This window comes from Vulpes lagopus, chromosome 2 (genome assembly GCF_018345385.1).
Source record: "Vulpes lagopus strain Blue_001 chromosome 2, ASM1834538v1, whole genome shotgun sequence".
NCBI lineage: Eukaryota > Metazoa > Chordata > Mammalia > Carnivora > Canidae > Vulpes > Vulpes lagopus.
The window spans coordinates 154873435-154883719 of record NC_054825.1 but is presented as its reverse complement, the minus strand read 5'-3'; positions in this window follow the sequence as shown (position 1 = coordinate 154883719).

The following is a 10285-nucleotide window of genomic DNA, read 5'->3' as shown; positions in this document are numbered from 1 at the left end:
GAATGAGCACAGGCATACATGGGGCTATGTTGTAGTGAGACAGGGTTCTCACCAAGGAAGCAAAGTCATACATTGGGGCAAAAAGTTATACATTGGGGCAAAGCAAAAAAATAATCCTGTGAGCCACTGTGATGAAGTATGTATGTGAACATGAGATTCCTAAGTGCATATGTGCTCACAACATGTGTGTGCGTGGACCTGTATGGGCAGATGTATTTGTGTGTATTTTCTAACCTCTGCTACAAGACCAAGAAGCAAGGGCGGCCTCATGGGCATCCACACATCCAGTGTGTGCAGATCTGAGTCTAGCACTGTTTTCTTTTGTGGAAATCCTGGCTTCCTGGGTTAATGGCAGCTTCAAGGTTAGGGCAGGGTAGGTATGAGGGGATCCTGAACGTCTGGTAATACCAGAAAGTGAGGAAGTGTTGAGAAACATGATGGAACATGACACTGGGGCCACAGGAGCCGGTCTGAAGGGTTTCCTACCCACTGTCCAAGTCTGGGGCAGTTTGCTCAAACTAATTCCATACACTCATGACTTAGAAACTGGGGGAAAATACCGTGTCCAGGACAGTAGTAAGTATACAGGTTAGTAGTCTGCTTACAGGAGAATGTCAAGGGCCGACTGGGAACTACATTTTTTCTCCTAATATTAATATCTTATCATAGTGTTATCAGAGCTAAGACATTAACTTTAGGACACTATTAGGAACTGTTCAGATTTTCCATAATTGTCCTTTTTGTGATCTAGGATCCAGGCTAGGATCCTATATTGCATTTGTCCTCATGTGTCTTTAGTCTCCTCCAATCTGTGACAGTTCTCTGTCAGTCTTTGTCATCCATAACCTTGACAGCTCGTCAAATATTTTATAGAACCTCATAATTTGGGATTATCTATTTTCTCATTATTAGATTTGCATTACCAACTTTGTAGAATACAACAGAAGTGAAGTATCCTTACTATATTGTCAAATGGTACTTACTAACCAGATTTATTCATGGTAATGTAACCTTGATCACTTGGTAAAACTGGTATCTGCCAGGACTTTCCGCTGTAAACTTCTCATTTTCACTCTTTCCATACCCTATTTGTTAGAAGTAATCAGTGGGTCCAGTTCATACTCCAGGAGAAGGGAATTAGCTGTATCTCCTGGAGAATGTTCTATGGGGTTGGGGGGGAGGTGTAAGAATCACAAGGTACAAAGTGGCCCAGCGTTTTCTGGCTCCCAAACTAGCAAAAGACAGCCCAGGTAGGTCCATTCCTCCCTGGATGGAACAAAAGTCCTGCTGACAACACTATGTGAGTCCACAGCACCAGCAGGTGGGAATGATTAAGGGAAGTGCTTTTTAGTCTCACAGGGCTGAGACTCCCCACCCTCACCAGACCCAACACAGCCTGGGAGGGTCCTGCCACAGACACACCTGTTCTAGGAACTGTTCTTTATCCTCAGAGACCTGAGACTTTCTATCTAGATGCAAAACACTTAGCAGATGGGTCACACCAGGAAGGCCATCCCTGCTACACTGCCCAGCCCAAGGAGAGACCCATCTCCCTTCTTGCAGACAACAGGTTGCCAGGAGGCACTGGAATATTAGCAGCTCCACCTGCGAAATCTCTGCTCCCGCCTGAGCATCCTTTCCCCTATCTAGAGACACCAAGCAGCCTGTTTTAGGGAAACCCCGTCCACACTCCCACCCCCAGCATGAAAAGGTGGAAAGAACAATGGTACCAAATAAGCCAAGTAAACCTAAATAGCATTGCAAGAGCTCTGAAAACTACACTGTTATTGGGTTAAGAACCACCTGCAAAACGTAGGCTGCCATCTGGGAACTAACCTAAAACCAGGGTGACTGCCTGCTAAAGTCAGTTTTAAGTATGATCCAGAGTCTTAACAGCTAAAGGTACAGAATGCAATAGAAAATTACTAATCATACCAAGAACCAGGAAATCAAAACTTAAATGAGAAAAGACAATCGATACCAACAGTGAGATGAGTAGGATATTGAAACTGACAGGGATATTAAAGCAGCCATCAAAGAAATGCCTCAAGCAATCACAAGTTCTCTTGAAACAAATGAAAAAAGTTACAAGATCTCAAGAATTAAAAAACAAAAAAACAGAAGTTACACCAAAGTTCAAGGGAAGTTACAGAACTAAAAAAATAGATTCAAGAAGCCAAATGAATACCAAATAAAATAAATCCTAAGAAATCCACATTAAAACATCATTAAAATTCTGAAATCTAAAGAAAAAAATCTTAAAAGCAACCCCAGAGAAATGACTCATTACCCCTAGGGAGTGACCAATTCAAATAAGAGATTTCTCATGAAATTATGGAGTTCATCACAAGGAGGTGGCACAACATTTTTCTTCCAATTTGTAAAAGAAGACTTAACTGCAAACTGAGTATCTGCCAAAACTATCCTTCAAAAATGAAGGCAGAATTAACACATTACCAGATGAAAGAAAAACTTTAAGACTTTATTGCTTGCTGACCTGACCTTAAAAAATGGCTAAACTTAGAAAGTTATTCAGACAGAGAAAATAATAAATACTGAGCATCAGGAAGGGGGAAAAAAAAACATGAAAAGAGCACAAATATGACATAAAGCAGGCCACCCTTCTACCTATCATTCAGTTTTTAAAATTACATAAGCAAAAGTTATATCTTATACTCTAGACAATGATGTTTAAAAGTGGGAAAAGTAATGGGACCTAAACAAAAACAGCATTTTCACACTTCATTCCAAATAGTAATATACTGACAGACTGTGATAAAGACACATGTGTATTATAATACCCAGAGCAACCACTAAGAAAACTATACAAAGAGGAGGAGGCAAGATGGCAGAAGGGTAGGGGTCCTTGATTCATCTGGTCCTCCAAACTTACCTAGATAATTTTCAAAACATCCTGAACACCTATGAATCCAACCTGATATGTAAAGAGAACAGCTGGAATGCTACAGAGGGAAAAATTATCACTTCTGACAAGGAAGAATGGTGGCAAAGAGGAAAGGTGAGGGAGGGGAGAGGAGGGGCGGGGCGGGAAGCCAGGGCAGGAAGGCAGCAGAGCTGATAATCAGGAACTTTAGAATCCTGACTGAGAGTGTTCAGTGGGGAAACAGGGCAGAATCGCAGGAAGGGCAGCAAAGTCTCAATATTCCCAGTGACACAATAAGAATAGAGGTGCCAGGGAAAAAGCTCACTGCAAACTACGGTCGGATAACAGTAAAGGGCTGGAACACAGCAACCCTCCTAGAGCATCCGGGAGAAGCCTGCCAGTTACTCATGCCAGCACCTGAGCTCTCTTTACCCTACAGCCTGGCGATGGACAGAGGTGAGATGTCCTCTGCTCCCTTTGGGAGAGGCAGACCCCAGGAGTGCGGATCCAGGGGCACAAGGCCCTCCCTCGAAGGGTCCATTCCCTCCAGGACAGGCAGAACTGGGGAGGGCACATGATGGCAAGAACTCTCCTGCTGCTGGGCACCCTTCAGTTGGTGCAGATCAGTGCCCCAGTGCCTGCCTCCAGGAGGATCTAGGCCAGTGGGCACAGAGACTGTAATTCGGTACATGCGGGGAGCTTTTGGCTCCCAGGCTGGAGATCTGACTGCCACCATTTTTTAGTTTTTTCTTTTCGTTTTTGAGCTGGGAGAGGGTTAGCCTCTAGGGAACAAAGGAATCACAGGACAGACAGCTTTGCGCTTAGCCGACCACCTGGCCAGGAGTAGGGCATCTCTGCCCAGGCACAGACCCTTGAGAATCAGTGCAGCAGGTTCTCCTCCAGAAGAGCTGCTGGAAGAACAAAGGAAGACCAAGTTTATTGACCAAGCAGCACTGGAAAGCTCCAGGGATAAGGGAAAATAGTATATAGATCTCGAAGGTTTTTCCTTATGATTTGTTTATCTCTCAGGTTAAAAATTTCCAGTACTTTTTTCTCTTTTCTTGCCTTAACTACAATATTTTACCAACTCTTTGTTTTTAAGCTTTTTCCTTTTTGACTTTAATATTTCTACAGTTATATGTCTTAGATATATTCTTCATTTTTTGGATTCCTTTCAACGTGTTCAATTTAATTTTGGTAGATACAAGAGTTATAGATTTTTGGTTCTTATTTTTTGTCTTGTTTTATAATGGTGGATGTTAGTGCCTTCTAACTCATGGACCAAGATACACCTAGAACACCAGGTTGGTTCATTCTGTGAGACTATATTCTCTATTCCTTCCCATTCTAACCCTTTAAAAAATTTTATTTATTCATGAGAGGCAGAGACATAGGCAGAGGGAGAAGCAGGTTCCATGCAGAGAGCGCAATGCGGGACTCGATCCCAGGACTCCAGGATCATGCCCTGAGCCAAAGGCAGATGCTCAACCACTGAGCCACCCAGGTGTCCCTTCTGCCCCCCTCTTTTATCTTGTTTCTGTTTTTGTGATCGATGTTGGGTCTCTATATAAAGTTTTGCTGGTTATATAAATTTGGAATTCAGCATCTTCTAACATACAGAACAAAATACACCTACTACCAAGAGGATCACCCTCTACGTCCACTCTTTGAGACTATATTCTCTCTCCACCACCACTTCCTCCCACTGTTTTCTTTTTTTTTTTTTTAATTCTCACTATTTTTTAAAATTTTCACTTTCATGGTCCTTTTGTTTTATTGTGGCCTATTATTTATTTTCTAGTCTCTGACCTCTCTGGAATTGTCTAGGGTATATTAGGTTGTGGCTGATATTTTTGACTCTGCTTGCTCATACAGCCATTCAAAATGACTAGAATGACTAGAAGGAAAAGACAAAATGACTAGAAGGAAGAAGTCACCACAAAAGAAGGAACCATAGTAATACTATCACAAACCTACTTGATATGGATTTAAGTGGGATGTGAGAGATAACAATTCAGAAGTACAATTATAAAATTACTGTGGCTGTGGAAAAAAAGCATAAAGGACAATAGATCTCAATTCTGTAGTAAGAGAATCTCTAATCAGGCTGAAATTAAAAATACTTTAACTGAAATGCAGTCCAAATTGGATGCTCTAACTGCTAGGGTGAATGAGGTGGAAGAGAGAGACATAGAAGACAAGTTGATGGAAAGGAAGGAAGCTGAGGAACAAAGAGAAAATGAGGAAAGGCTTTGGGAAATAAATGATAGCGTAAGAAGGAATAGTATTTGTCTTATTGGGATGCCAGAAGAGGTGTAGAGAGAGAAAACGACAAAGTGTATTTGAACAAATCATAGCTGAGAACTTCCCTAAACTTGGAATCTAGTTCCCTAAATAGGCATTCAGATCCAAGAGATAGAGGGTATCCCCCCAACAAAAAAATATCAAAACCCGATCAAACACCTTGACGTGTAATAGTGAAGTTTGAAAATGTCTAAGATAAAGTTTATATGGAGAGAAATGCCAAATTAACAGCATACCTATCAACAGAGACCTGGCATGCCAGAAAGGGCTGGCATGATATATTCTTCTAAATGAGAAGAACATGCAGCCAAAAATACTTTATCCATCAAGGCTGTCATTCAGAATGGAAGGAGAGATAAAGAGCTTCCAGGATACGTAGAAACAAAGAATATGTGACCATCAAACCGTCTCTGCAAAAAAATATGAAGGGGGACCCTGTAAGAGAAAGAGGGAGCCCAAAGAAACAATCCACAGAAACAGGGGATGTATAGGTAATATGATAACACTAAATTCATATCTTTCAGTAATTACTATGAACCCGAATGGGCTAAATGATCTCATCAAGATGCAGGGTATCAGACTGGATTAAAAAACAAGACTCATCCATATGTTATCTACAAGAGACTCATTTTAGACCTAAGGAACACCTCCAAACTGAAAGTGAGGGGGTAGAGAACCATGTACCATTCAAATGGTCCTCAAAAGAAAGCTGGGGTGGCAATCTTCAGATCAGATAAATTAGATTTTATACCAAAAACTGTAGTAGGAGATGAAGAGGGACTCCATATCATACTTAAAGGGTCTATCCCACAAGAAGACCCAACAATCATGATATTTATACCCCTAATTTGGGAGCAGCCAATTACATCAACCAATTAATAACCAAAGTAAATACATAGATAAAAATACATTAATAGTGGGAGACTTCAGCATGGCACTCTTGGCAAAAGACAGATCTTCCAATCAGAAACATTACCAGAGAGACAAGGGCCTTGAATGGCACACTGGACCAAATGGATTTCACAGAAACATACAGAACTTTCCATCCGAATGCAACTGAATACACATTCTTCTCAACTGCACACGGAACCAGAACCACACAATGGGCCACAAATCAGGTCTCAACCGATACCAAAAGACTGGGATTTCCCCCTGCATATTTTCAGAACACAATGCTTTGAAACTAGAACTCAATCACAAGAAGAAATTTGAAAGGAATTCAAACACTTGGAGGTTAAAGAGTATCCTACTAAAGAATGAATGGGTCAACCTGGAAATTAGAGAAGAATTAAACAGATTCATGCAAACTAATGAAAATGAGTGCACAACTGTTCAAAACCTTTGGGATACAGCGAGGAACTAAGAGGGAAATACACTGCAATGCAAGTCTGTCTCAAAAAATTGGAAAAACAAGCTCACCTTACACCAAAAGGAGCTAGAGAAAGAACAGCAAATAAAGCCTAAACCAAGCAGAAGAGAGATAATAAAGATTAGAGCAGAACTCAATGAAATAGAGACCAGAAGAACAGAACAGATTGGCAAAACTAGGAGCTGCTTCTTTGAAAGAATAAGATCAATAAACTCCTAGCCATACCTATTAAAAAGAAAAAAGACAAATTAATAAAATCAGGAATGAAAGGGGAGCTCACAACCAACACCAAGGAAATAAAATGATTTTAAGAATATATTATTAGCAACTATATGCCAACAAACTAGGCAATCTGGAAGAAATGGATGTATTTCTGGAAACTTACAAACTACCAACACTGAAACAGGAAGAAATAGAAAACCTGAACAGACCCATAACCAGCAAAGAAATTGAAGTGGTCATCAAAAACCTCCCAAGAAACAAGAGTCCAGGACCAGATGGCTTCCCAGAGGAATCTACCAAACATTTAAATAAGAAATAATGCCTATTCTACTGAAGCTGTTCCAAAAGATAGAAATGGAAGGAAAGCTTCCAAACTCATATAAGGCCAGCAGTCCCTGGATCCCAAAACCAAAGATCCCATCAGAAAGGAGAATTATAGACCAATGTCCCTGATGAACAGGGATGCAAAAATTCTCACCAAGATACTAGTCAGTAGGATCCAACAGTACATTAAAAGGATTATTCACTAGGACCAAGTGGGATTTATTTCTGGGATACCAGGGTGATTCAATATTTGAAAAATCAGTGTTAAAGATCACATTAATAAAAGACAAGACTAGAACCATATGATCCTCTCAATTGATGTAGAAAAACCATTTGACAAAATACAGCATCCTTTCTTGATTAAAGCTCCTCAGTGTAGGGATAGAGGGAACATACTTCAGTATCATAATAGCCCACAGCAGATACCATTCTCAGTGGGGAAAACCTGAGAGCTTTTCCCCTAAGGTCAGGAACATTACAGGGATGCCCTTTCTCACCACTGTTGTTCACTACAGTACTAAAAGTCCTAGCCTCAGCAATCAGATGACACAAAGAAATAAAAGGCATTGAAACTGGCAAAGAAGTCAAACTCTCACTCTTCACGGATTACATGATACTACATATGGAGAACCTAACAGACTTCACCCCAAAATTGCTAAAACTCACAGCAAATCAGCTATATGGCAAGACACAAAAATCAATGCACAGAAATCAGTTGCATTTCTAATAATGAGACTGAAGAAAGAGAAATTAAGGAATTGATCCCATTTACAATTGCACCAAAACCCATAAGATACCTAGGAATAAACCTAACCAAGGAATAAATAATAAATAATCCTAAGATTTGTATGGAACCAGAAAAGACCCTGAATAGCCAGAGGAATGTTGAAAAAGAAAACCAATGCTGGGGGCATCACAATACTGGACTTCAAGTTGTACTACAAAGCTGTGATCATCAAGATAGCATGGTACTGGCACAAAAACAGAGACGTAGATCAATGGAACAGAATAGAGAACCCAGGAATGGACCCTCAACTCTATGGTCAACTCATCTTTGACAAAGCAGGAAAGAATATCCAATGGAAAAAAAGTCTCTTCCACAAAATGGTGTTGGGAAATTTGGAAAGCCACATGCAAAAGGATGACCATTCTCTTACACCACATACAAAGATAAACTCAAAATGGATGAAAGATCTAAATGTGAGACAGAAATTCGTCAAAATCCTAGAGAACACAGGCAGCAAACCTTTTGAACCTCGGCCACAGCACTTCTTGCAAGACACATCTCTAACAGCAGGAAACAAAAGAAATGAATTATTGGGACTTCATCAAGATAAAAAGCTTCTGCACAGCAAAAGAAACAAAACTAAAAGGCAACCTACAGAATGGGAGAAGATATCTGCAAATGACATATCAGAGAAAGGGCTAGTATCCAAGATCTATAAAGAACATGTTATGGGCAGCCTGACTCAGCAGTTTAGCACCACCTTCAGCCTAGGGCATGATCCTGGAGATCCGGGATCGAGTCCCACATCAGGCTCCCTGCAAGGAGCCTGCTTCTCCCTCTGCCTATGTTTCTGCCTCTCTGTCTCTGTGTCTCTCATGAACAAATAAATAAAATCTTAAAAAAAAAAGAATGTATCAATCTCCACACCCCCAAAAAACAAACAATCCAGTCATGAAATGAGCAGAAGACATGAACAGAAATTTCTCCAAAAACGACCTACACATGGCCAGTAGGCATATGAAAAAATACTCCATGTCACTTGCCATCAGGGAACTACAAAACCACCATGAGATACCACTTTATACCACTTTAGTGAGAATGAGACTGAAAATTAGTAAGACAGAAAACAAATGTTGGCAAGGATGTGGAGAAAGGGGAACCCTCTTGCACTGCTGGGGGGAATACAAACTGGTGCAGCCACTGTGGAAAACAGTTTCTTCAGAAAGTTGAAAATAGAGCTACCCTACGACTCAACAATTGCACTACTGGGTATTTATCCCAAAGATACAGATGTAGTGAAACAATAAGACACCTGCTCCTCAATGGTCATAGCAGCAGTGTCCAAATAGCCAAACTGTGGAAAGAGCTGTATATCCTCTGACAGAATAATGGATAAAGAAGATGTGGTGTATATATAGAATGGAATATTACTCAGCCATCAGACAGGATGAATACCCACCATTTATATTGACGTGGATGGAACTGGAGGGTATTATGCTGAGTGAAATAAGTCAATCAGAGAAGGACAATCATATGGTTTTACTCATATGCAGAATATAAGAAATAGTGAAAGTGACCATAAGGGAAGGAGGAAAACTGTGTGGGAAAAAAATCATAGAGGAAGACAAACCATGAGAGACTCCTAGCTCTGGGAAACAAACAGGGTTGCTGGAGGGGAGTGATGGGAGGATGCGGTAACTGGGTGACGGGCACTAAGGAGGGTACGTGATGTGATGAGCACTGGGTGTTATACTATATGTTGGCAAAATAAATTTAAGTAGGGAGGAAGGGAGAAGGGAGGAAGGAAGAGACTTATAGAACAACAAAGATAGGATATATACATTCCCAATGCAGTATTATTCAGCTATAAAAAAAAGCTTGAAATCCTGCCATTTGCAATGAAATGGATAGAGCTATAGAGTATTATGCTAAGGAAAACAAGTTGGTCAGAGAAAGACAAATACCACATAATCTCACTTTTCTGTAGAATTTATGAAACTAAAGCAACAAGCGAAGGAAAAAAAAGACAAAAAAAAAAAAAAAGAGAGAGAGAGAGAGAGAGAGAGAGAGAGACTCTTAACTACAGAGAACACACTGCTGGTTCCCAGAGAGGATGTGAGTTGTGGGAATGGGTAAGATGGGTGATGGAGATTAAAGAATACACTTAACATGATTAAAAAGAAAAATGATGGCTGAAAACTACCCTTACCTGGGAAAAGAAACAAATCCAAATGAAGGAAGCCCAAAAACAACACAATGACTCTAAAGAGAGCCATAAAGAGACATTATGATGAAACTGTCAAAAGTTTAAAAAAAATGCAAAGAATCTTAAAAGTAGCAAGAGAAAGTGGCTTGTTCCAAACATGGGACTCTCCATAGAGCTATCAGTAGATTTTTCAGCAGAAATGCTGCAGGCCAGTAGGGAGTAGGATAATGCACATTCAAAGTGGTAGAA